General features: G+C 46.6%; 1 pseudogene; it reads left to right on the top strand.

Moving 5' to 3' along the window:
• Positions 1-951: 951 nt before the first annotated feature.
• LOC120945026 overlaps positions 952-27,385 on the top strand; it is a 258,633-nt pseudogene continuing 232,199 nt past the window's right edge.

A 27,385-nucleotide genomic window follows, 5' to 3' on the forward strand; every position in this document is an offset into this window, starting at 1 on the left:
TTTAACTGTGGGCAGCTGAAGCTGCTGAGTGTTTACTTCCCGGATTTACACAGAGGCACACCTCCATCTCTGCAGCTCTCATTGGCCCTCTTTTGACTCCTCCCCCCTCCCTTCCTGCTAAACTCTCACCGAAGAGAGCTGTGCACGGTGTCCTAAGCCTAGGCTAATGACCAGACAAACAGGAAGTGAGCTGTGTAAGGGATTTACTGGCAGAAAATGTTTTACTATCCAAAGTTAAAACAACAAGAACAGAAGATTTAATAGATGATGACTGATGGTCCACTTTAAGTTCTTTCAATAATAGAGGGGCAGTGTCCCATGGGGTGGTCTATGGCCTGGATAAGACCTCCAGACTGACACCCACCCACCAAGGCATTTTGATATTTGAATGACTCCTCCCAAGAGCCGGCCCACTGCTTACATCATAACTCTTGAGAGGAGTACTGAGGGCGGGCACTGTGATGATTTCAGGAAGCAGCACCCTGCTGTCCCCTTCCACCAGCCATGATCTGCCTGCATTGCATAGAGACCCAGTGATGACATCACTCAGTTTTAGACCAGGCCTAAAACGAGGAATGGAATTACGGTAGAGCAAATGTATTTTTTATTTTTTTTCATTAATATGTTGAGGTAAGAACCAGCTACAAATTCGGTTTTAAAGGACAGTGCAACCCCCCCCCCACTCCCCCCTCCCTGGACCGCAGTGCAACCCCTCCCTCCCCCCTCCCTGGACCGCAGTGCAACCCCTCCCTCCCCCCTCCCTGGACCGCAGTGCAACCCCTCCCTCCCCCCTCCCTGGACCGCAGTGCAACCCCTCCCTCCCCCCCGGACGGCAGTGCAACCCCTCCCTCCCCCCGGACGGCAGTGCCCCCTCCCCCCAAACATTTCACTCCGACACGGACAGTAATGCTGATGAACACTTGTCCCATTTTTTTTTTCCCCAACAGGTTTTCCAGAAATTTAAGACTTTGTTATGGCGTAGAGCTATCGGACGTGTACGGAAAAGCGTCAGAAACCGGGAATGGAGCCCAGCAGGTAAGGTAAATACTTTGATGTCTACTGATTGTCCACCTATGAACTCAGATGTGTTCATTGCAAAGAGCTCTCCCAGGCCTTATTTTGGACTACAGAATAATTTAGCCTTTATGTCGCGGAGGGCTGAAAGTGGGGGGTGCTTTGAGTAGCATAGCAAAAAAACAGCGGGCAGGGCTGACACCACTCGGAGCACAGGAATGCTGTGTGTTGTCAGCTCACAAGAGGGCTTAGGAGCCGAGTGTATATCTGGCAGATGAGACTTTAACTTCTTCCCGACCGGCTCACGTACATGTACTACGGCAGGTTGGCAGCCCTGCGCGAACCGGCGTACGGGTACGTTGGCTCCTTTAAGAGCCTTGGCAGGTGCACGGCAGGGGACCCGATGCCTGCTGTGGGCACGAGAGCCAGAAGGGTTTCTTTCTCTCTTTCTTTCTCTCTTTCTTTCTCTCTTTCTTTCTCTCTTTCTTTCTCTCTTTCTTTCTCTCTTTCTCTCTTTCTCTCTCTCTCTCTCTTTCTCTCTCTCTCTCTATCTCTCTCTCTCTCTTTCTCTCTCTAGATCGATCGATCGATTCTGTCAGAGGAGGAGATACAGATGGTCTGCTCCTAAAGATTAGGAACAGCGATCTGTCTCCTCCTCCAGTCAGTCCCCTCCCCCTACAGTTAGAAACTCCTCCCAGGGGAAAAAATGTAACCCCATGATCGCACCCTAGTGTTAACCCCCCTTCCCTGCCAGTGACACTTACACATTAATCGGTGCATTTTTATAGCACTGATCGCTGTATAAATGTCAGCCGTCCCAATAATGTGTCAAGTGTCAGATTTGTCCGCCACAATGCCAGTCCCGATAGAAATCGCTGATCGCCGCCATTACTAGTAAAAAAAACAAAAAAAAAACAAAACATAAATCTATCACCTATTTTGTAGACGCTATAACTTTTGCGCAAACCAATCAATATACGCTTATTGCGATTTATTTATTTTATTTTTATTTTGCGATTTGGGGGTTATTATAGCAAATAGTAAAAAAAAATATATGTATATTGTCGCACCATTTCTCTTTCGTTCATTGGACACGGATTTACTCAACGTAAAATCCTTTTCTCTGAGTTCATTGATGGACACAGCCCTCATTCTTGACCTTAGGGTTATATCGCCACCTTTAGGAGTAGGACTAGGCAGAAACAAAAAACAGCACGGCACCCCAGGGGCGGTCCTTACTGGCCGAAACCCTCCACTCAGCTCCAGGCAACTCAGTTTTTTTTTCTGCCTAGTCTAGAAGAACCTGGCCCCCTGCTGGGATCTGTGGTTCTTTTTTTTTTTTTTTTTTTTTCTTTTTTTTCTGCGTTCCAACCTCTCGTTCTGGCACTGCTTTGGGACGTCCCTAAGGTCAAGAATGTGAGGGTTGTGTCCGTCAATAAATGAAAGAGAAAATAGGATTTGTTTTCTACTCGCCGTAAAATCCTTTTTTCTGGGTTCATTGACGGACACAGCACCCACTCCTCCTGTTTTTGTGTTTTGTACTGCTTTATAACGAACTGAGCTACCTGGAGCAGACTAAAGGGCTACTGCCAGTAAGGACCGCCCCTGGGCGGTGCTGTGTGTTTTTTTGTTTCTGCCTAGTCCTACTCCTAAAGGTAGCGATATAACCCTAAGGTCAAGAATGAGGGCTGTGTCCGTCAATAAACTCGGAGAAAAGGATTTTACGGTGAGTAGAAAACAAAATCCGATTTCTTTGTTTATTTTTTGTTTATAGTGCAAAAAATAAAAACCGCAGAGATGATCAAATACCACCAAAAGAAAGCTCTATTTGTACAGCGTCGCACAACCGCGCAATTGTCAGTTAAAGCAACGCAGTACTGTATCACAAAAATCGGCTGGGCTAATCCTTCCGGGGCTGAAGGTGTTAACCTCTTCCTGCCCCCTTGCCCCGCCCCCGTATGCAAATTGACGCGCCTCATCCCTCCGTGCTTGCGTGCAGAGGCGCATGCATATATAAAACATGGTTCGCACCACACGTGAGGTATCGCCATGAACGTTTGAACAAGAGCAATAATTCTAGCACTGGACATCCTCTGTAACTCCAAAATGGTAACATTTTAAAATGTCGCCCTGTGGAGATTTTTAACTATCGTAGTTTGTCGCCATTCCACGAGTGTGCGCAATTTTAAAGCGTGACATGTTGGATATCGAATTACTCTGTGTAACGTCATCGTTTACATTTTACAAAGAGTGGGGTATTTGTTGCATGTTCTCTTCTTATTTTTTTTATTGTATTTTTTTATTTCATTAAAATTTTCAAAAATATAAATTTCATTTGAAAAACCGCTGCACTTGTGTTTGGGGGTTCCAAGTAATTTTTTTATTTTTGCATATAAACTTGTAAACAAAGAATAGGTATGTGCAGCCCAAAGCTCAAATGCACATGCGTGTGTGCATATACTGTGTATATAGGGCAATGGACAGTGTCGGTAGAGCAGTGGACAATGTAGGGCAGAGGTTGGTGTCAGTCATTTTTTATATATATATATAGATATATATATATTTTTTTTTAATATTTTTTATAATTTTAATATTGTTTTAAATTTTTTTATTTTTTACAATTTTATTTTATTTTTTTACTATTAGTAGTCCCATTGGGAGGCTTTGGTGAAATATCAAGGGTCTGAGCAGACTCCTGGTGTCACTTTTGAGACCGAGGGACTAAAGCGAGAGAGAGGGGTTTCTCCGTCCCTTTCTCTGCAACCAAGCCGCAGGGAGAATCTGCCCAGCACAAGGTGATTGGGGTGTGCCCAGGCACACCTGGCACAACCTGTGCGCACGCCTACGAAACCAAGGGAAAGAAAAAGGCTGGTCGGCAAGTGGTGTTAAAGTTGCTTTCAAATATTCAATGTCCTTAACACCAGACAAATTGTTCCCATGATGTGTTCTGTTCTGCTCCGCCTTTATTTCATAAGTATTGGGGAGAGGCATGAATTTTCTTGAACATGCTCCTCCTCCAAAGTTTTAAGCCCCGCCTATCGATCTTATTTTTACCCGGAGGGGGAACATAACCGATGTTGTCTTCCTCTTTCCTCTTACAAGAGGAGAAGCTCCATTTTTAAATACGAGCCAATCAGGAAGTGGAAGATAAATGCCAGGCTTGACTTGGTTTGCAAGTCAAGAGGTGTGTGCCATAGGCCCCGCCAACTACGAAGCAGGTAAGAAAAGGTGACCAACTACACGTGTGCCCCCCCCCCCCCCGTACATGTATGTTTACACAATACACAGCAACCATATGGTGGCATCACTAGGAACGGGTGATACTGCCGGGGGAACTTTACCGGTGATGGTGGTGGTCATATTGCTAGCTGAATTAAAGTGGCCGTGTTGGTTAAAAATGAATAATCGTCGTGCAGCTCTAATGCTGGGCAGATGTATTAAGAATAAAGGATGAGTGTTTATTTACTACTTTATACCCGGGTAAGTATGGCGCTTCCCAGCCAGCTGATGGCGAAGGGAATGCCGTGCAGTCAACCCTCCTGTAATCAAAGGATGGTAAATCTGACATATTAATGTATTAGGTTTATCATTAAGCTCACCATCAAGAAAGCGGAGTGCAGGCCTGAGGGGGTGGAAAAAAATATATAATATAAAAATGTTTGTGTGTGTGTGTATATATATGTATATATATGTGTGTGTGTGTGTGTGTGTGTGTATATATATGTGTATATATGTGTGTGTGATATATATATATATATATATATATATATATATATATATATATATATACATACATACATACATACATACATACATACATACATACATACATACATACATATACACACACACATATATATAATTAATAATACAAATATATATATATATATATATTATCTCTATATATCTATAATTACACCCAGTAAATAAACTTTTGTCCCTTTATTCTTAATGAATTGCACAGCAGTGTAGATGGACAGGATTAGCAGCTGTAATTCTGCACAATCCACTTTAATATCTGCAAGAACACCACTTGTCTGTTCAATAAGGTGACATCACTGAGGTTCCAATCACTTCACACCTTCACTTGTCTTTTTGGTAATGGGTACTCTTCTGTTATGTTGGTGTAATCTTTGCACATCGGCCTTTCTCAACCTTTTTTACTCCAGAGGAAATCCTGCTAAAATGTATTTGAGGGCCGGTGGGATATATATACTCCTTACATTGGTGATCAGTGAGAAGAATGTTCCTTTGATTGGTGATCAGTGAGAAGAATGTCCCTTACATTGGTGATCAGTGGGAAGAATGTTCCTTACATTGGTGATCAGTGAGAAGAATGTTCCTTACATTGGTGATCAGTGAGAAGAATGTTCCTTACATTGGTCATCAGTGGGAAGAATGTCCCTTACATTGGTGATCAGTGAGAAGAATGTTCCTTACATTGGTGATCAGTGGGAAGAATGTTCCTTACATTGGTGATCAGTGAGAAGAATGTCCTTACATTGGTGATCAGTGGGAAGAATGTCCTTACATTGGTGATCAGTGGGAAGAATGTTCCTTACATTGGTGATCAGTGAGAAGAATGTCCTTACATTGGTGATCAGTGGGAAGAATGTTCCTTACATTGGTGATCAGTGAGAAGAATGTCCCCCCCTTACATTGGTGATCAGTGGGAAGAATGTTCCTTACATTGGTGATCAGTGAGAAGAATGCTCCTTACATTGGTGATCAGTGGGAAGAATGTCCTTTACATTGGTGATCAGTGGGAAGAATGTCCTTTACATTGGTGATCAGTGGGAAGAATGTTCCTTACATTGGTGATCAGTGAGAAGAATGTTCCTTACATTGGTGATCAGTGAGAAGAATGTCCCTTACATTGGTGATCAGTGGGAAGAATGTTCCTTACATTGGTGATCAGTGGGAAGAATGTTCCTTACATTGGTGATCAGTGGGAAGAATGTTCCTTACATTGGTGATCAGTGGGAAGAATGTCCCTTACATTGGTGATCAGTGAGAAGAATGTCCCTTACATTGGTGATCAGTGGAAGAATGTCCCTTACATTGGTGATCAGTGGGAAGAATGTCCCTTACATTGGTGATCAGTGGGAAGAATGCTCCTTACATTGGTGATCAGTGAGAAGAATGTTCCTTACATTGGTGAGAAGAATGTTCCTTACATTGGTGATCAGTGGGAAGAATGTTCCTTACATTGGTGATCAGTGGGAAGAATGTCCCTTACATTGGTGATCAGTGGGAAGAATGTCCCTTACATTGGTGATCAGTGGGAAGAATGTTCCTTACATTGGTGATCAGTGAGAAGAATGATCCTTACATTGGTGATCAGTGGGAAGAATGTCCCTTACATTGGTGATCAGTGAGAAGAATGCTCCTTACATTGGTGATCAGTGAGAAGAATGATCCTTACATTGGTGATCAGTGGGAAGAATGTTCCTTACATTGGTGATCAGTGAGAAGAATGTTCCTTACATTGGTGATCAGTGGGAAGAATGTCCCTTACATTGGTGATCAGTGGGAAGAATGTCCCTTACATTGGTGATCAGTGGGAAGAATTCTCCTTACATTGGTGATCAGTGGGAAGAATATCCCTTACATTGGTGATCAGTGGGAAGAATTCTCCTTACATTGGTGATCAGTGAGAAGAATGTTCCTTACATTGGTGATCAGTGGGAAGAATGTCCCTTACATTGGTGATCAGTGGGAAGAATGTCCCTTACATTGGTGATCAGTGGGAAGAATTCTCCTTACATTGGTGATCAGTGAGAAGAATGTTCCTTACATTGGTGATCAGTGAGATGAATGTTCCTTACATTGGTGATCAGTGGGAAGAATGTCCCTTACATTGGTGATCAGTGAGAAGAATGTCCCTTACATTGGTGATCAGTGGGAAGAATGTTCCTTACATTGGTGATCAGTGGGAAGAATGTCCCTTACATTGGTGATCAGTGAGAAGAATGCTCCTCTTACAGACAGTGAAAAAGATAATTTGGTGTTGTGCAGCTGGCTCTGCACAGTGAGGTTGGACCCGGAACTATGTAGGCACTATCAGGTTTTGGGTCAATTAGCCACAGCTCAAGGAACCCACCAGCAACCTCTGGAGAAACCCCGGGTTGAGAATTGCTGTTATACGGAAGCCTTTGGCTTTGTTGAAGAGTTGAAAAGCAGCATAGAAAACGTATTGACGCTCAGCCAACCAATCGCCTTTGCCATGACCTGGTTAATATGCGATTTGGTTGCTCTGGTTTGCTGCAATTTTACCTATTTTCATTAAATTTGCACTGTCTTGTTAGATGAATCAGATTGATAAGTGCAATTTTCCTTGTAGTAACCGGTCTGTCTATCCCTCTTGTCCAGCAGAACATCATCTCCATGAAGAATGCTCATTCATCACATATCAAAGTGTTCAGTCAGCAAGAATCCAGAAGACAGAAAATTGACGGCACTGCACATGACTAAGCAAATGTAAGTTAAAAAAAATTAAAGGCAAATATATATATATACACATGCACACACACACACATACACATACACCTTCCACTTGACACTTTGTGTTGATCTATCACATAAAATCCCAATAAAATACATTTATGTTTTTGGTTGTAACATGACAAAATGTGGAACATTTCAAGGGGTATGAATACTTTTTCAAGACACTATGTCAGTTTAATTGTATGTACCAAATTTAAATTGGAAGTGTAATCTGCTTATGTTTTTTCTTTTCTTGTATATCATTGAACAGTATAAATCAACCCGTCAGTTTGCTCAGATTTCACGTGGATCAAATGTTTTATTAAATTTAGAATTTCAGTTTGAACCTAGCTAATCTTCAAACACCCAACACCTCTGCTGATTCCCATGACTAAGCTCAGAGGAGCAGAGCGAAACGTGTTGGAGGTGTGGCCTGGCTGAGGTTGCCACTTGCGCACTCCTCCTAGGGGCAGCATCAATGTGCAGCTGCAGGGAGTCCTTTCTTAACCTTCACCTATGCTGATTAACCTGTGTAATTACTATTAGGGTTGTCCAGATACCGATACCAGTATCGGTATCGGGACCGATACCGAGTATTTGCGGGAGTACTCGTACTCGCGCAAATACCCCCGATACCTAAATAGAATACTTCCCCCCCCCTTTCTCCCCCCCGTCGCTGCCGCCGCATCGAGGGACATGGCTAGAGGGACATTGCTGCATATGTGAGGGACATGGCTAGAGGGACATTGCTGCATATGTGAGGGACATGGCTGCATATGTGAGGGACATGGCTAGAGGGACATGGCTGCATATGTGAGGGACATGGCTAGAGGGACATTGCTGCATATGTGAGGGACATGGCTAGAGGGACATTGCTGCATATGTGAGGGACATGGCTAGAGGGACATTGCTGCATATGTGAGGGACATGGCTAGAGGGACATGGCTGCATATGTGAGGGACATGGCTAGAGGGACATGGCTGCATATGTGAGGGACATGGCTAGAGGGACATGGCTGCATATGTGAGGGACATGGCTAGAGGGACATGGCTGCATATGTGAGGGACATGCTGCATATGTGGGGGACATGGCTGCATATGGGGGGGACATGGCTATCATTTGGGGACACATTTAAAAAAAGTATCGGTATTCGGTATCGGCGACTACTTGAAAAAAAGTATCGGTACTTGTACTCGGTCCTAAAAAAGTGGTATCGGGACAACCCTAATTACTATGTAAATTATCTATTTTCAGCCCGTCCCAGTTCAATGACATTATTTAGCTACCCTGCATCAGCTAGTGAGGCCGTTAAGTATGTTCCCTGGGTGTGTTCTAACTGAAGGGGGGGTGGGACTGACTTGGGGAAATGACTGATCGCTGTTTATACATTGTATGAACAGACAATCATCATTTCTCCCCCTGACAGGACTGGGAGCTGTGTGTTTACACACACACCTCCTGGTTCTCGATCTGTAACGAGCAATCGCGGGTGCCCAGCGGTGATCGCGCCCGCCGGCGTCGGGGGGGCAAACAGGGGGCGCGCGTGCCCCTAATGGCTGAACGGCGAGATGACGTAGATCTACGTGATCTCGCCCAGCAGAGTCGACCTGCCGTCGTATAACTGCGGCGGCTGGTCGGCAAACAGTTAAAGGCAACTCTAATCACAGGTAGTGTTAATCACTGTCTCCGACTTTTTGGTTTCTCGTAGCAGTGACACCTATGCTGAAATCAGCAGATAGGGTCTCCTCCAGCCCCTCCCACTTCACATTGCTCACCAGTCAGCTGACCTCTAGTCCCTGCCCCCCAGCTATGCCGGGAACTGAATAGGCAGCTGAGCTGTGAAGAGGCTGAGTGGGCGGCCACAGGCTTCAGGGACAGCCCAGGTTTTGGTAACCCCTGACAAATTCTCATTTGACCCCCCAGGGGGTTCTGACCCCCAGGTTGAGAACCACTGATTTAGACAGTATTTGCATATCCTGGAGTTCAGAATATAAAGGCCGTGTCATAAGATACTAAAGTCGTTTTTGATTGGAGAGCTCTACAATTCATTATCTCCCCCTTTTTTTCCACAGATATCATTGAATAGCCGAGGTTTCACGGTTTCTTTGTCTCCAGTCTTATGCCCGCTGTACTCGTTGCCATCGCATTTTTTGGGTTTATACCATATCAATATAAGAATCACGCCAGCCTTCGCCATAAAGCAGCGATCCGAGCATTGAGTTAGCGTGGGGAGGGCATGGTTGGCATTCTCTGATGGAGACTTCTGGCAGCGATAGCCTCTGTGACGATGCCGACCCCGGGGGTACAGAAGGAAGGAGGCTGGTGGATGGTGACCAGAAGCCCTCCAAGGGCTCCCACTTTGACAACATAGGCCAGGGCCTGAAGCATCTGTTCCAGCATCAGAGACGCCGATCCTCCGTCTCCCCGCACGATGTCCTGCAGGCGCAGTCTGAACCGGATCCAGAACCGGACCCATTACTGGTGTCGGATCTTGACGGAACAGCACAACCCGGCGCCCTCAATCGTGTCCTGCAGCAGATTCGTGTTCCGCCGAAAGTGAAAAGAGGAAGCAGCCTTCAGCAGAACCGCAAAGTCAAGACACGCGGGAGTCCGCAAATCGGCCGCCGGTCTGCGCAGGACATCATGGCTGTCCTTTCGCACCCTGTCCGTCCGCGGTCTTCATCTACAACCGATGCACATTCTGCCTTGGCAGCTCTGGAAATCTCCTACTTATCTGCAGAAGATTCAGTTGAGAGGGTAAGAGGCCAAGACTGTGAGCAGGGGTGGTGGGCTCTTCTTGAGGCTAAAATGTTATTGAGATTGAATGAATAGTGTCAATACAGTCCACAGTTTTCAAAGTATGTCAACTATAAAATACCAGTCTAGTACTGATCTAGCTAGATACATAAAAGATGTTACACTATATGACCATCACGCCAATATGAACTTGGACATCCAATTCCAAAACTTTGGGCATAAATATTTAGGTGCCTTTGGCCATATAGTATGTGAAGTGTTTTAGTCCGTCAACAACAAGCCTTTAGTCATATAGGATGTGTGATGGTCAGGTGTCAACAAGCCTTTGACCAGAAGGGAAGTGTGATGGTAAGGTGTTGTAAAACTTTTTTGGATGGTATAGGAAGTGTGATGGACAGGTGTTAACAGTCCTTAGAGCACACCTGACTATCACAAGCCCCATATGGTCAAACCTTTGGTTGTATAGGAAATGTGATGGTCAGGTGTCAATAAGACTTTGGCCATATGGGACGTGTGATGGTTAGGCGTCAATAAAAGGGTGAGGGTGTCAATAAGACTTTGGCCATATTGGAAGTGTGATGGTCAGGTGTCAACAAGACTTTGGCCATATAGGAGGTGTGATGGTCGGGTGTCAACAAGACTGTGGCTATTTGGCACATGTGATGGTCAGACGTCAATAAGACTTTGGCCATATGGGACATGTGATGGTTAAGTGAAGGTGTCGATATACTTTGGCCATATGGGACATGTGATGGTCAGGCGTCAATAGGACGTTGGCCATATGGGACATGTGATGGTTAAGTGAGGGTGTCAATAAGACTTTGGCCATATAGGAAATGTGATGGTCAGGTGTCCATAAGACTTTGGCCATATGGGACATGTGATGGTCAGGTGTCCATAAGACTTTGGCCATATGGGACATGTGATGGTTAGGTGAGGGTGTCAATAATACTTTGGCCATATAGGAAGTGTGATGGTTAGGTGAGGGTGTCAATAAGACTTTGGCCATATGGGACATGTGATGGTTAAGTGAGGTTGTCAATAAGACTTTGGCCATATAGGAAATGTGATGGTCAGGTGTCAATAAGACTTTGGCCATATGGGACATGTGATGGTTAGGTGAGGGTGTCAATAAGACTTTGGCCATATAGGAAGTGTGATGGTCAGGTGTCAACAAGACTTTGGCCATATGGCACATGTGATGGTCAGACGTCAACAAGACTTTGGCCATATGGGACATGTGATGGTCAGGTGTCAATAAGACTTTGGCCATATGGGACATGTAATGATTAAGTGAAGGTGTCGATATACTTTGGCCATATAGAAATTGTGATGGTTAGATGGTGTCAATAAGACTTTGGCCATATAGGACATGTGATGGTCAGGTGTGATTAAGACATGGCTATATAAGAAGTGGGATGGTGAATTTCAACAAACTTTGGCCAAATAGAAAGTGTGCTCAGACGTCAACAATTCTTTGACCATATGGGACCTGAGAAGGTCGGGTGTGGTCAAACTTTTGGTTGTGCAGGAAGTGTGATGGTCAGACGTCAACAAACTTTGACCACATAGGAAGTGTTATGGTTGGGTGTCGGCAAACCTTTGACCGTATAGTAATTGGAATGGTCAGGTGCCAACAAGCTTTTGGTTTTATAGGAAGTGTGATAGTTTTTTTTTTTCTCCACGAATCTTTGGCAATACACAAAGTGTGATGGTCAGGTGTCAACAAATTTTGGTCATATAGGATGTGTGATGGTCCGGTGTCAACAAGCCTTTGACCATAAGAGAAGTGTGATGGTCAGGTGTCTTAAAACTTTTGGATGTGAAGGTATCTACTATACTTTGGCCAAACTGGAAGTGTGTTGGTCGTGTGCCAACATACCTTTGGCCATATAGTGTATTTTGGCTACTCGAAATCTCCAAACAGTGTTTTGACATTATCTTGGTGTGGCCTTATATTGGTGTGGTGAGTTCATCTGCTCTTAGGACAATATAACAGTGCAGTGCCCCCACCCCTGACTCTGCTTATTATCTTAACTTGTGATTGCAAATTGGGAACATCCATGGAATTGTGAAGAGTGATGTACAAACTCCATGCTGATGTGTTTTTTTTTTTTTCTGGTGGGCATTGAACTTGGAGCTGCAGAGCCACCTGCTACCCACTTATCTATGGTGTCTTGTCTGGAGGCTGCTGTACGTCTCCCGGGCACCGAAGGTCTCCTAGGACCTCCAGAATATATAATGAGCTGTCTGGAGAATGTCCGAGTGCTTTTCAGTCCGTGTTTTATTATTTATAAACCGTCTCCACGACTATTTGGTCTCCAGCCAAATGCACACACAGAAACGAGGTCACCGAGCCTGGTCTGTACATTGCAATAAAAATGTATAGATGTGTGTGTGTGTGTGTGTGTGTGTCTGTGTGCACAAATAGACCAGTGCGTGTCGCGTGTGTGCTTTGCGTGTGTACGATGCTGACTTACCTGTGTAAAAAAAAAAATGTATATACTTGCCTCTATTTGTTCCGGTCTGGTCATGTGTTCTGGCTTCCCTGTGTTAACCAGCACCGCTGCAAGGGAGAGGCGGGATAGCTGACAACAAATGGGGCCCAGTCATGTAATCTGGCTCCCGTATGTCCAGAAACGCCACTGTAGGGGAGAAAAGGAAGTTCTGACAACAGATGGGAATGGCCATGTGATCCCGCTCCCCTGTCAACTTGCACCTCTGCAGGGGAGAGGAGGGAATGCTGACAACAGATGGGCCTGGTTATGTGATCCAGCTTCTCTGTCAACTAGCGCGCTGCAGAGGAGAAGAGGGAGTGCTGACAACAGATGGGGCCTGGTTGTGTGATTCAGCTCCCCTGTGTCAACCAGCACCGCTGCAGGGGAGAGGGAGCACTGACAACAGATGGGCCTGATTATGTGGTCCAGCTTCTCTGTCAACTTGCGTGCTAGAGACGAGGGTGTGCTGACAACAGATGGGCCTGGTCATGTGATTGAGCTCCCCTGTGTCAACTAACGCACTGCAGGGGAGAGGAGGGAGCACTGATAACAGATGGGCCTGGTCATGTGATCCAGCTTCTGTTAACTAGCGCGCTGCAGGGGAGAAGAGCAGGGCTGTCGAGTCGGTAGATAAATGTTTTGACTCCTAAATGTTTCGTCAATCTAAATTTAGTAGGAGTTGGTGTCGGTGCATTGTTTGCTGACTCCGCCTCCAGATACCCCAAATTTCCTCCAACTCCACAGCCCTGGAGAAGAGGGAGTGCCGACAACAGATGGGGCCTAGTCATGTGATTCAGCTCCCCTGTGTCAACCAACACCGCTGCAGGGAAGAGGGAGCACTGACAACAGATGGGCCTGGTCATGTGATCCAGCATCTCTCTGTAAACTAGCGCCACTGCAGAGAAGAGGGAGGGGATCTTCGACAGAGGAGAGGAGGGACAGCGGATGGGCCATAAAAGCTTATGGGTGATGTCGGGTATTGCCAGCTGTTGAGTGCTCTCTCCTCTCCCCTGTGGTCGGTCAATGGCTGATACTCCCTGGAGGTTGTGATCATTGGCCGAAATTGGCATATACATCTTTGTTACAGGAGTAGGCGGTACACTTTGGTGGGGGTGGGTCAGCCACGCCCTGTGACCTTTGACCTATGGAAACCCGCCTTCTGACCTTTGGGGGAGGTCCCTGTTCCAATTCCTGAGTCCTAGCCATATTCTTCAATAGGAAACCCTAACCCTAGGAATGGGAGAGAGTATTCTTTTACATTTTAGTTGGGGTTTGCCCAGAATTCTACTTTTACAATTTTATATTTTCTTTATCTGTTAAGCTCAAGAAAATGGCAGTTGATCCTGCCAGAAATCTTGTGGTCTGATAACCTCTTGGGCTCAGTACCAGTTATCATTGTTTCCAGCACTTCCTGTGCCTTACAGAACACCTCCCCCTTGTGTTATTGTGGAGAGGTGGAGGTGTACTGTAGTCCCCTTACACACTTGCTGGCCTAGGGTGACAGCTGCTCCTTCGTAGATGAAGGCCGGTGAGCGTTTGTCAGTCTGGGACAGGAAGTGTGTTACTGGTAGGATCAAAAAGCCTGAAAAAAAATGCAGTCAACTTATCTAAGGACTGGTAAGCTGCAGGGGAGAGGAGGGAGTGCTGACAACAGATGGGCCTGGTCATGTGATCCAGCTCTGCTGTCAACCAGCGCCGCTGCAGGGGAGAAGAGGGAGTGCTGACAGTAAAAAAAAAAAAAAAATTCTGGCTGGAGTTCCAGAAAAGTGGAGTTTCACTTTAAATACGGATTTGTACTTTGTACAGTCAGGTTACTGCTGTGGAGTTTCATGACCTCACCGCAGGAGAGAGACTTCACCCTTCATGTTCTTTCGATTGCATTACGTCCTGATACTATCGCTTTTCTTGAACCCTGTACCCAGCCGTCTGATAGCATGGAGAATGCCGCAACGTTCCAAATCCCAGTTCAAAAATTTTCCATTTTTGTTTTTTCATCAAGTGGAACTAAACTCCGAGCCGTACGCATGGCGTGACGTAAATAACTTACACAGTTGCTTGTGCTCTTAACCGATCTGTCAAGCCATCCAATGGTTGGTGTCATGGCAACTGCAGATCAGAGTTCAAGATGGCAGCTTCCCTGGCTGTAAACGATTGGAGGGTTTAGTGCCACTTTAACCACTTGGCTCCAGAAAGGTTTTACCCCCCCTCCCCCTTCATGACCAGGCCATTTTTTTTTTGCTATTCAGCACAGCGCTATTTTAACTGACAATTGTGCGGTCATGCAACGCAACCAAAATTAAAGTTTTTATATATATATAATATAATTATTTATTTATTTTTATTATTTATTTTACACACACAAATGGAGCCTTCTTTTTTCTTTTGGTTGTATTTGATCACCACTGTTTTTTTTTTTTTTTATTTGTGCTATAAACAGATTTTTTTTTCTAGGGTCAAGTAAAGGGTTAAATATTTGCCCAACAATGTGTAATGTGTGCTGCTTTTAAAAACCAATCTCTTTGATTCTTATCCCTGCTATGCAGAGATAAGAAACTAAGGGCCAAATTCTCGTAGATCGGCGTATCTTTGAGCGGGCGTAACGTATCTGATTTACGTTACGCCTCCGCAACTTAGACGGGCAAGTGCAGTATTCTCAAAGCACTTGCTCCATAAGTTGCGGCGGCTTATCGTAAATCGGCCGGCGTAAGCCCGCCTAATTCAAATTTGGTACAGGGGGGCGTGTTTTATGTAAAATAGCCATGACCCGACATGATTGACGTTTTTCATCGAAAAAGGCATGCGCCGTCCGTTGACATATACCAGTGTGCATTGCTCCAAAGTACGCCGCAAGGACGTATTGGTTTCGATGTGAACGTAAATTACGTCCAGCCCCATTCATGGACGACTTACGCAAACAACGTAAAATTTTCAAATTTCGTCGCGGGAATGACGGCCATACTTAACATTGGTACGCCGCATGTATGCCTCATATAGCAGGGGTAATTTTACGCCGGGAAAAGCCTTACGTAAACGGCGTATCTTTACTGCGTCGGCCGGGCGTACGTTCGTGAATTTGCGTATCTAGCTGATTTACATATTTTAAAGCGTAAATCGGCGTACACGCCCCTAGCAGCCAGCGTAAATATGCAGTTACGATCCGACGGCGTAAGAGACTTGCGCCGGTCGGATCTTAGGGAAATCTATGCGCAACTGATTCTAAGAATCGGGCGCATAGATACGACCGGCCGGACGCAGAGATACGACGGCGTATCTCTTTTGAGAATCTGGCCCAGAGAGATCGTTCCCTCTGTACAGGGCTCTGTATTAACACAGGGCTCTTGGCTGTGATTGGACACAGCTGATCAGCAGGTCCAGGCCATGAATTATTGGCAGGGGCTTGCTGATGGGCTCCCGATGTGTACACAGTGGGTGTCGGCCGGGTGGGGGGGGCGTGCCTTAAACCCGGTAGCAGGTAGCACCCTACTGGTAGGTTGCTTTGCCTGTGCAGACCAGCCGCCTGCAGGACATTGCAGGTGGCACCAGTGCCGATCCTGACCTCCCTGGGGCCCTAAGCAAAATGACATGTCGCATTAAAGATTTAAGTTGAGAAGTGAGGGGGGGGGGTGTTTTGCGCTGTCGGAAATGACATCTTACGTTCGCTGGGGGTGCTGACTTCTTACCTCTTCTCCCGTGCAGCCAGCGAGGTTGAGAAGCGGGGTGAGGGGCCAAAAATTGCGTCTCACCAGGTGGGGCCTCTAGTAATTTGGGGGGCCCTCCGCAGCTTTGTGGGGCCCTAAGCGGCTTGCATAGTGAGCCTATAGGGCGGATCGGCCCTGGGTGCCCTTAAGTGGTTACAGCCCCCCCACACAGGAACTGAGCTGAGGCTGTCATTCATAGGCTGTGTGTTGGAGCTCCCTTCCCTGTCACCATTTCTCTCTTGGTGTCAGGAAAACTTGTAAGAAGTGACTCCTACTGATGGCAGAGGAAGGAGGCAGCAGACAGAGGTGACACCCTTTCACACTGAGGTGCCTTTAGCGCTATTACCGCGGTTTTAGGGCGCTAGCGGTAAAATAATTGCAACGCTACAGGCGTTTCCAGCGTTATTGAAGCATGGGCAATTTCCTGCTGTTGTAGATGCAAGCAAAAAAAAAAGGAGCACGTTTACATTTTTGGGAGATCATGTGACTTTTCTACGGCTCAGAGCAGATTATAGGCGCTATTCAGGCGTTTTTTACAGCGCTTTCAATTCATTTCAATGAAGAGGGGCGTTTTCTGGAGCGTTAATTTATTTATTTATTTTTTTTCAGCGCCCAAAAGCTGCACCAAAGATGCTGCCAGCAGGACTTTTCTCAACCCCCCCGCCAGCGCAACGCCTCAGTGTGAAAGGGTCCATTGAGATGCATTGAGAGCGTTTTAACCACTTGCCGCACGCCAATTGCAGATTGACGTTGGCAAAGTGGTTTCAATATCCTGAGTGGTCGGGGGCGCGCATCACGGCGATCGTTGTTGCAGGGTGTCAGTCTGACACCCCGCAACACCGATCTAGGTTAAAGACGCTTTACCACGTGATCAGCCGTGTCCAATCACGGCTGATCACGATGTAAACAGGAAAAGCCGGTAATCGGCTTTTCCTTACTCGCATCTGTCAGACGCAAGTAGAGGAGAGCCGATCGGCTGCTCCTCTGACAGGGGGGGTTTGTGCTGATCGATTATCAGCACGCCCCCCCCCCCCCCCGAGGATGCCCACACTGGACCACCAGGGATGCCACTACTAGACCACCAGGGATGCAAAACACACACTAGACCACCAGGGATGACAGAAATAATGGATGCCAATCAGTACCCGCAATGGTTGCCAATCAGTGCCCACAATGGGCCTCACTGATTGGCGGGCATTGTTTGGCACTGATTGACATCCATTAGTACAACACGTACGTTGGTGCCGCCTATCGGTGCCCATCCGTGCAGTACCATCGGTGCCCATCAGTGCCGCCTTATCAGTGCCCGTCAGTGCAGTCCCATCAGTGCCGCCTTATCAGTGCCCGTCAGTGCAGTACCATCAGTGCCCATCAGTGAAGGAGAAAGCATACTTATTTACAATGTTTTATAACGAACAAAAAATATTTTTTCAAAATTTTCGGTAATTTTTTTTTGCAGAAAATAAAAGTCCCAGAAGTGATCAAATACCACCAAAAGAAAGCTCTATTTGTGGGAACAAAATGATAAACATTTAGTTTGGGTACAGTGTAGCACGACCGCGCAATTGTCATTCAAAGTGCAACAGTGCTGAAAGCTAATAATTGGTCTGGGCGGGAAGGTGTATAAGTGCCCGGTATGGAAGTGGTTAAATTTGTGCTGCTATTAACGCTAAAACGCTGTAAAAACGCTCCAGTGTGAAAGGGGTCTTGGTGCTCTGGACTGAGACAAGTGCTCACTATAGAGGCATGTGCTTTGTTCATATTTCGTGTCTTAAGAATACAGGACATTTTTTTTTTTTGCTCAGGTTTTGCTTTGTTTTTTGGAATTCATAATTTTCATTTTTTGTGACGCCAGTTACAGGAAAAGTTTATTCGCCGCTCCTGATAACGGTTTTGAGAAACAAAGTACAAAGTTTAGCGAGGATCAGTACCTGGTACTGCCGGCGTCTCCTCCCACTTCCCACACCGCCCAATCAGGACTTCCCCAGCAGATGTAAATAGAGGACCGGAGATCTGTTATGTAAGATCAGTACATAGAGAACATGAGAAATTAGATCTCCGCCTCTTCTTATCGACGTTCAGATTTCATTCCTGCGGAGTGCAGCACCCAATGAAAGCTTTTGTAAAGAATCTGTTTATTTTTGTAAAAGGGGGGGGGGGAATTGTATTGCTACCTACTGTTTTGCACAGAGCGGACCGACCCTCCTCTTCTGGGGTCCCCCCACCAGTGCTCCTGGCTCCTCCTGCCTTCTGAGTGCCCCTTAGCAAACTTACTATGGTGGGGAACTTGTGTGTGTGTGTGGGTTCGATTCTCAAGCAGGGCTGTGTGCTTCTATTGACACGGCCAGTACGCCCCTATCTCTCTCCCCCCCCACCCACTGGACTTGTGTCTTCTGCTGCTGTCAATCAAATCCACCTCTGTCACTGGATTTGATTGACAGCAGCAGAAGACACAAGTCCAGTGGGTGGGGGGGGAGAGAGATAGCAGTGCTACTGCTCTCCTGCATAGTGCTGGATCAATTTACGTTTTGTTTTGTGTGTGTGTGTTTTTTTTTAATGCACCCCACATATTTTTTTTTTAAATGTGGGGTGCTTTAAAAAATATATATATATATATATATATATATATATATATATATATATATATATATATATATATATATATATATATATATATATATATATATATATATATATATATATATATATATATATATATAAAATTTATTGTTTAAAAAAAGAGACTTTAGTATCACTTTAAAGAAACAAAATTGGGGTTGCTACATAAAAAACAAAAACAAAAAATATATATTTTTTTTATTTATTTTTTTTATGTAGCAACCCCAATTTTGTTTCTTTAAAGTGATACTAAAGTCTCTTTTTTTTAAATAATAATAATAAAAAAAAAAAAATCATGCTACACTTACCTGCTCTATGTAATGGATTTGCATAGAGCAGTCCAGATCCTCCTCCTCTTTGGTCCCTCTCAGGCGCTCCGGGCCCCTCCCCCCTGCCGAGTGCCCCCAGAGCAAGCCACATGCCATCGGGGGAGGCACCGGAGCCAAGCTGTGTGTCCATTCAGACACGGAGCTGTGGTTCAGCTCTGCCCCTTCCCTCTTTCCTCTATAGGCTCACTGACTTTGACAGCAGCGGGGGAACTAATGGCGCGGTGCTGCTGTCTCAGCCAATGAGGAGGGAGAGCCGAGACTCTCTTACAACTTCGCTGGATCGACATGGAGCTCAGGTAAGTTTATCCTTCTTTTTTTTTTTTTTTTTTTTTTTTTTAGCACCCCTTCGTCCCCCTTTTTTTTTTTTGCTAGCACCCCCCCCTTTTTATTTTATGTTTTTGGAATCTTTCTTTGCACTTTTTTTTATTTTTTACTTTTAAGCACTTCTGTATTTTGTTTTTACCACCCTTCTTTTTTTTTTTTTTTTATTCTTTTCACCTTCCCTGCCCCCTTTTTTCCCCTCTTTTAAAGCACCCCCCCCTTTTTAACTTTGTTTTTGGAATCTTCCTTTGCACTTTTTTACTTTTAAGCACCTCCCACCCCCTCTGTATTTTGTTTTTACCACCCTTCTTTTTTTTTTTCTTTTTTTTTATTATTATTATTCTTTTCACCTTCCCTGCCCCCCTTTTTTTCCTCTTTTAAAGCACCCCCCCTTTTTAACTTTGTTTTTTGGAATCTTCCTTTCCACTCTTTTTACTTTTAAGCACCCCCCCCTTTTGTATTTTGTTTTTACCACCCTTCTCTTTTTTTTTTTTCACCCCCCCTTCTTTTTTTTTTTTTTAAAGCACCCCCTCTTTCTTTTATTGTTTTTTGTTTTCTAAGAAACCACCCCCCCCCCCCCCCTTTTTATTTATTACTGGAACATAGAGAAAACGTGTGCAGGGACGTGGTGCCAGCTGTCAGGCGCCTGTTAAAAAAAAAATGTTTATGGCCACATCACTCGTGAGAATCGCACGGTCCCGGCGATCGTCGCTAAATACTTCCATGTAGTGCGATTTTATTTTTTATTTTTTTTTTATTTTTTTTGTGGTCAAAATTGCCTTTAGACAGAATGCATTATAAATGAGCGGGAATCAATCGGCGTGTTCTGTTTACAGTGCAGGTAAATGTGGAATTTTCGCGGAGGGGTTGCTGTCTTTGGCGCGGGTAATAATGTGTAACTCCGGGACAACACCCTCATGTAACCTCTTGCCTAGTGAGGCAATAGCATGATATGGCGGCCATTCTGCATTTCCTCCACTAGGTGGCGCACGTGCAGTGCAGTCCTATAGAGGAGCCATTCATAGATAATAATCAGTACATTGATCAAGCTTGAATCCAGAGGATGAGGATCTCGTAGTCTATGGTCTGGTAGACCGTTGTCACCCCATAACAGGAAGTGTCTGGTAGTCTATGGCGGGGTCACCAGGTATTATTTTAATGAAAGCTGCTGGTTTAGAAAAGTTTTATCATTTTAGTTCTGTAGACGCGGTGAGGCGTCTATAATATGAGGCTGAGCAGATCTACTTCAATGAAGAGAAGGAACTTTCCACAGTGCGGCCATTATTGCGACACCTGAAGGGCGCCGGGGACGGTGAGAGCGGAGTGCCGGGGTCAATATTTGCTGAAGGCCGTGCCATCCTTCCACTGGAAGAATCCCACAATCGGCCTGTACACCCCTCACACTGCCTCCTCTGTGCTGCCCGTCTACAATGTCCAATAATTCCGGTTACACAACGCGGCGTCTCGTCTGTTGGGAGAGCGCTGGCGCAGTTCCCGCGCCTTTCATGAGGTGTGCTCAGAAGCGTCTCGAAATTCCATCCTAATCCAAATGTTTGTGTTTAGCTGAAATCCCAAGTGAGCAATGCCAGGATAGCAGGACGTTCGGTCGGAGTGCGGTGTCAGACTAGCGGAAAACTCGGAAGCTTTGCCTGAAACACGACACCGACAGATGACCAGCAACATATGTATTTTATCACACGACTATGTGCGCTGACGGTGCTCCTTGACCGTAGCCTTGACCGCTTCCCCCCCCCCCCCCCCCCTCCGGCCCGTAGCCTTGACCGCTTCCCCCCCCCCCCCCCCTCCGGCCCGTAGCCTTGACTGCTTTCCCCCCCTCCGGCCCGTAGCCTTGACTGCTTTCCCCCCCTCCGGCCCGTAGCCTTGACCGCTTCCCCCCCCCTCCGGCCCGTAGCCTTGACCGCTTCCCCCCCCCTCCGGCCCGTAGCCTTGACCGCTCCCCCCCCCCTTTGGCCCGTAGCCTTGACCGCTCCCCCCCCCCCCCTTTGGCCCATAGCCTTGACCGCTTCCCCCCCCTCCGGCCCGTAGCCTAGACCGCTTCCCCCCCCCTTTGGCCCGTAGCCTTGACCGCTTCCCCCCCCTCCGGCCCGTAGCCTTGACCGCTTCTCCCCCCCCCCCTCCGAACCGTAGCCTTGACCGCTTCCCCCCCCTCCTCCGGCCCGTAGCCTTGACCGTGCGCCCCCCTCCGGCCCGTAGCCTTGACCGCCCCCCCCCCCCCCGGCCCACAGCCTTGACCGCTTGGACTGCTGGGACTTGTAGAGAATTGCCAATATGGAACTATAATTCCTACTTCCTGTGCTGCGTTACTCCTATTGATATTACTCTTATTTGTTACATTGTTCCCAGCTATCTCTAAGAACCACAGAACACCTCCCTCCTGTGCTATGGGGGGGAGGAGGGTTGTGCGCTCTATATTCCTGTCCTAGAATGACGACACCTCCATAAATTACGGTGAGTGTTGTCACCCTGGGGCAGGAAGTGTGCTACTGGCGGGATCACCAGGTTAAAATAGAGGAGAGAGGAAAAAAAGCCTGAATAAAGAAAACTAGTGCAGCCGCCCCATTTAAAGACTGATGAGCTGCATTATATGACATATTTGTTCCGGGGTTTAAGGAAAGGCATCTCCTTGGGTCCGCCTGGACGGAGACGGCCGCGGGCAGCCTGGCGAGGGAGAAGGGGGGGGGGGGGGATGGTGTCCTGATCTGCCCAAAACTCTAATCTGTTCCAGATGTCCATCAGAGCGCCGAATGAAGGCAAATCATTTAATTCCCTTTATCCCGGCTGATTAAATTGGGCGTCTTTTAATACCGAAGACATGCCAAGAATCCTGGCTATTTGTCCCAGATTAGACGGCTCGGCTGCCCTGCGGATTTCGGTGCCCCGCGTCCGAGCCGATCACCGCGACCAGTAAACCGCGCGCCGATCACCGCGCCAGGAGAGTCTCCACAGGGCTCGGGTTTCAGGAATTTATCCTCAATAATATTGCCAATAAAGGTCCAGAAAACGGGCCTAGCGTCATATTTAATGTTTATTTATTTCATATATTGCAGCTTACCAATCACATGTGGTGGCTGCATTTGTTTTTGTTTTTTTTCTTAAGGCAGGGGTTGACAAATTTGCTTGGAATCTAGGAGCCAGGTAAAAAAGTTAGGAGCCAGAAAACGCGCCCCCGTCCCGACGAGCTTGCGCGCAGAAGCGAACACATACGTGAGCAGCGCCCACATATGTAAACGGTGTTCAAACAACACACGTGAGGTATCGCCGCGATTGGTAGAGCGAGAGCAATAATTCTAGCCCTAGACCTCCTCTGTAACTCAAAACATGCAACCTGTAGATTTTTTTAAACGTCGCCTATGGAGATTTTAAAGGGTAAAAGTTTGTCGGCATTCCACGAGCGGACGCAATTTTGAAGCGTGACATGTTGGGTATCAATTTACTCGGCGTAACATTATCTTTCATAATATAAAAACAAATGGGGATAACTTTACTGTTGTCTTATTTTTTAATTAAAAAAAGTGTAATTTTTTTTCCAAAAAAGTGCGCTTGTAAGACCGCTGCGCAATTATGGCGTGACAAAGTATTGCAACGAGCGCCATTTTATTCTCTAGGGTGTTAGGATAAAATATATATATAATGTTTGGGGGTTCTAATTAGAGGGAAGAAGATGGCAGTGAAAATAGTGATTAACTTGTAATGCTTAACTTGTAATACCAACGGCCACCACCAGATGGCGCCAGCTCACAAAGAAAATAATAATAATTTTCGCCCCCTTCCAAGCCAAGTCGCCAGGACCCTATTTCTAGTCGCCATGGTGACCTGGCGCCCGAGATTTGTCGAGCCCTGTGAAGGAGCACCTTTGGACAGCATTATTGTCAGTCTGGGGGAGGGGGCAGGGGTGGTGGTAAATGGTTTCCATTTAAAGCAGGGGGTCTCAAACTGGCGTCCCTCCAGCGACTGTGAAACTACAAGTCCCATCATGCCTCTGCCTGTGGGAGTCATGCATGTAATTGTCAGCCTTGCAATGCCTCATGGGACTTGTAGTTCTGCAACAGCTGGAGGGCCATCACCAGTTTGAGACCCTTGATTTAAAGGGGTTGTAAAGGTAAAAAAAATATGTTTCCCTAAATGGCTTCCTTGATCTGCAGTCCTTCACTTTTCTCATCCTTCCATTTTGCTTTTAAATGCCCTTATTTCTTCTGAGAAATCCTCACTTCCTGTTCTTCTGTCTGTAACTCCACACAGTAATGTAAGGCTTTCTCCCTGGTGTGGAGTGTCGTGCTCGCCCCCTCCCTTAGACTACAGGAGAGTCCGGACGCTCTCTACGTTGCAGAGAAAGGAGCTGTGTGTTAGTGGGCGTCCTGACTCTCCTGTAGTCCAAGGGAGGGGGCGAGCACGACACTCCACACCAGGGAGAAAGCCTCGCATTACTGTGTGGAGTTACAGACAGAAGAACAGGAAGTGAGGATTTCTCAGAAGAAATAAGGGCATTTAAAAACAAAATGGAAGGATGAGGTAAGTGAAGGAGGACTGCACTAAGGTAAATGAAGATATTTAGGGAAACATTTTTTTTTTCCTTTGCAACCCCTTTAAAGTATTTCAGCCTTTTGATTGGCGGTGTATATCGGGACAATGTGGAGTGATTTGAGCTGATTGGTGGGTTTCTATGGTTGAAGATTGCGGGTTTGCCTCCTTCCATGGAGTAACCATCTGGTGGCCCCTCTCATGTCATGGCGTTGGACTCTGTGTGGCCCCTCTCATGTCATGGCGTTGGACTCTGTGTGGCCCCGGCTTTATCTGACTCCCTCTCAGGATTCTTTCTTCAAACCACAAAAACCGCCCAACCTACAGGAAGCAGAAAATTCCTGACTGATTGCAAAACCCCCGAGCCGTTCTCCTGTCACCGTGACTCGCACGCCACAGATAGGACGCTCTTAGGGCCGGGTTCACACACGGCTGCGATACGGGAACCCTGCGAATTCACTGCGGGTTCCCCGCAACGCATGTCTCCCGGCTGCAGGTCACACACTGCCCTATGCGAAATGGCTGACTCCCAATTCAAGGAAGTTAACGACGCCCCCAAATCAGTTCGCATTTCGCAGTGCGATCTGCAAATTCAGACAGGAATCGGATCGCATTGGGTGTGAACAGCCATGCGATCTGATTCTGCTGCAGACCAAATAAAGGGTCCTGTGCGAGTTTGGTCTATCTGTATGGCTGAGTTCGCATTACAGTGACATGGCATGTGATTTGCACTGCAGTGCGAATCGCATGCGATATTGTACCACGCAGCAGTGTGAACTGTCCCAAAGCCTAATTCAGCTCCCTAATGGGGGGGGCACCGACGTTCGGCTTCTTTCGGCTACGAGTGACGCGACGGATGCGACCGTCGGAAGCCTCTCGGAAGGCTGTCACTCAAGAAGGAACGCCCGCTCCCGAAGACCCATACCCGGAAGCGACGGAAGAAGATGCAGCTCGAAAACGGGTAAGTACTGCTCATATTTTAATACAAATAGCCGATTCCCCTAGACCGAACGAGCAGGAAGCTAAGGGGATAAAAAAATTTTTTTTGCAAATGGGTGAACTCCCGCTTTAAATAAAAAATAATGTTCTTTAGCAAGAAATATACATTCCACATTCAGTGGTGGTTGGTGCTCAATATTTGGAGGGTGGAAAACCAACGCTATAGCTGCATGTACCCGCGACGCTATAGCTGCATGTACCCGCGACGCTATAGCTGCATGTACCCGCGACGCTATAGCTGCATGTACCCGCGACGCTATAGCTGCATGTACCCGCGACGCTATAGCTGCATGTACCCACAACGCTATAGCTGCATGTATTTGCATGTACCCACGACGCTATAGCTGCATGTATTTGCATGTACCCACGATGCTATAGCTGCATGTACCCACGATGCTATAGCTGCATGTACCCACGACGCTATAGCTGCATGTATCCGCATGTACCCACGACGCTATAGCTGCATGTACCCGCATGTACCCGCATGTACCCACGGCGCTATAGCCGCATGTACCCACGACGCTATAGCCGCATGTACCCACGACGCTATAGCCGCATGTACCCACGACGCTATAGCCGCATGTACCCACGAGGCTATAGCCGCATGTACCCACGACGCTATAGCCGCATGTACCCACGACGCTATAGCTGCATGTATCCGCATGTACCCACGACGCTATAGCTGCATGCACCCACGACGCTATAGCTGCATGCACCCACGACGCTATAGCTGCATGCACCCACGACGCTATAGCTGCATGCACCCACGACGCTATAGCTGCATGCACCCACGACGCTATAGCTGCATGCACCCACGACGCTATAGCTGCATGCACCCACGACGCTATAGCTGCATGTACCCGCATGTGCCCACGACGCTATAGCTGCATGTATCCGCATGTACCCACAATGCTATAGCTGCATGTACCCGCATGTGCCCACGACGCTATAGCTGCATGTATCCGCATGTACCCACGACGCTATAGCTGCATGTATCCGCATGTACCCACGACGCTATAGCTGCATGTATCCGCATGTACCCACAATGCTATAGCTGCGTAAACCCACGACGCTATAGCTGCATAAACCCACGACGCTATAGCTGCATGTATCCACATGTACCCACGAAGCTATAGCTGCATTAACCAACGGCACTCCAGCTGCATAAGCCCACAGCGCTCTATCTTCATTATCTCAGGAACTCATTAACTTACAGGACATAAAGGATCTGCTAGTGACGGCTTGGTGACAAATACCGCAGCATACCTTCAGAGGTCTGGTGGAGTCCATGACTTGATGGGGCTGTTTGGGTCGCAAAAGAGGGACCTTCCCACTATTGGGTGGGTGGTCATAATGTTTTATGTCTGATCAGATTTTTCCGTAGATGTAAAGTGCGTCTCTCGGCTTCCTAGGTGATGTCATGAGACGGGCAGTTGCATAGTTTTCGTTCTTTAATGATAATATTGGCTCATTTACCTCCTCTGGAGCCATAAAACGTTTATGACTTGGATGATAACGCCGTTGTGTTTGCATTGTCTGTGTTTGTAGACTTTGCCCAGTGCGATGTGCGGCACAGAAAGCGAGACGCAGGAAATAAAATATCTCCAAAAAGTAAACATTGCTGAATCCATACTCCAAAGAATCTGTACTTTGTATAGAGTGTTACATGGCATGTCCAGCGCTGCCTCTGATTGGTTGTTAATTGTGGGGGTGGGGGGGAGAGAAGAAAAGTTTCCAAGATTTATATAACCCTTGTGTTACAGAATGCGATTTTGGTTGCCGGGCAGAGGTTGTGACTTCAGAGTGGAATTACTAAAGGCAAATAGACTGTGCACTCTGCAAATGGAGTTGCACGCTGCAAGGAAATTTGCTCCAGAGCTTAGTAAATGAGGGGAAGCTCTGCTGACTTCCATCATCCAATTATGTGCATGGGGGGGAAAAAAAGCACTTTTTTTTTCCCATTTTCCTTGCGATTGGGTATTTTTTGCACCACCTCATTTACTAAGCTATGGAGTAAATGCCCTTGCGGAATACAATTCTATTTTCTGAGTTCAGTCTATTTGCCTTAAATATCGACCCCCCCCCCCCCCCCCCCCCCCAACCCCCCCCACACCACCCCCCACCC

This window comes from Rana temporaria, chromosome 7, assembly GCF_905171775.1.
Source record: "Rana temporaria chromosome 7, aRanTem1.1, whole genome shotgun sequence".
In the NCBI taxonomy this organism is placed as follows: Eukaryota; Metazoa; Chordata; class Amphibia; order Anura; family Ranidae; genus Rana; species Rana temporaria.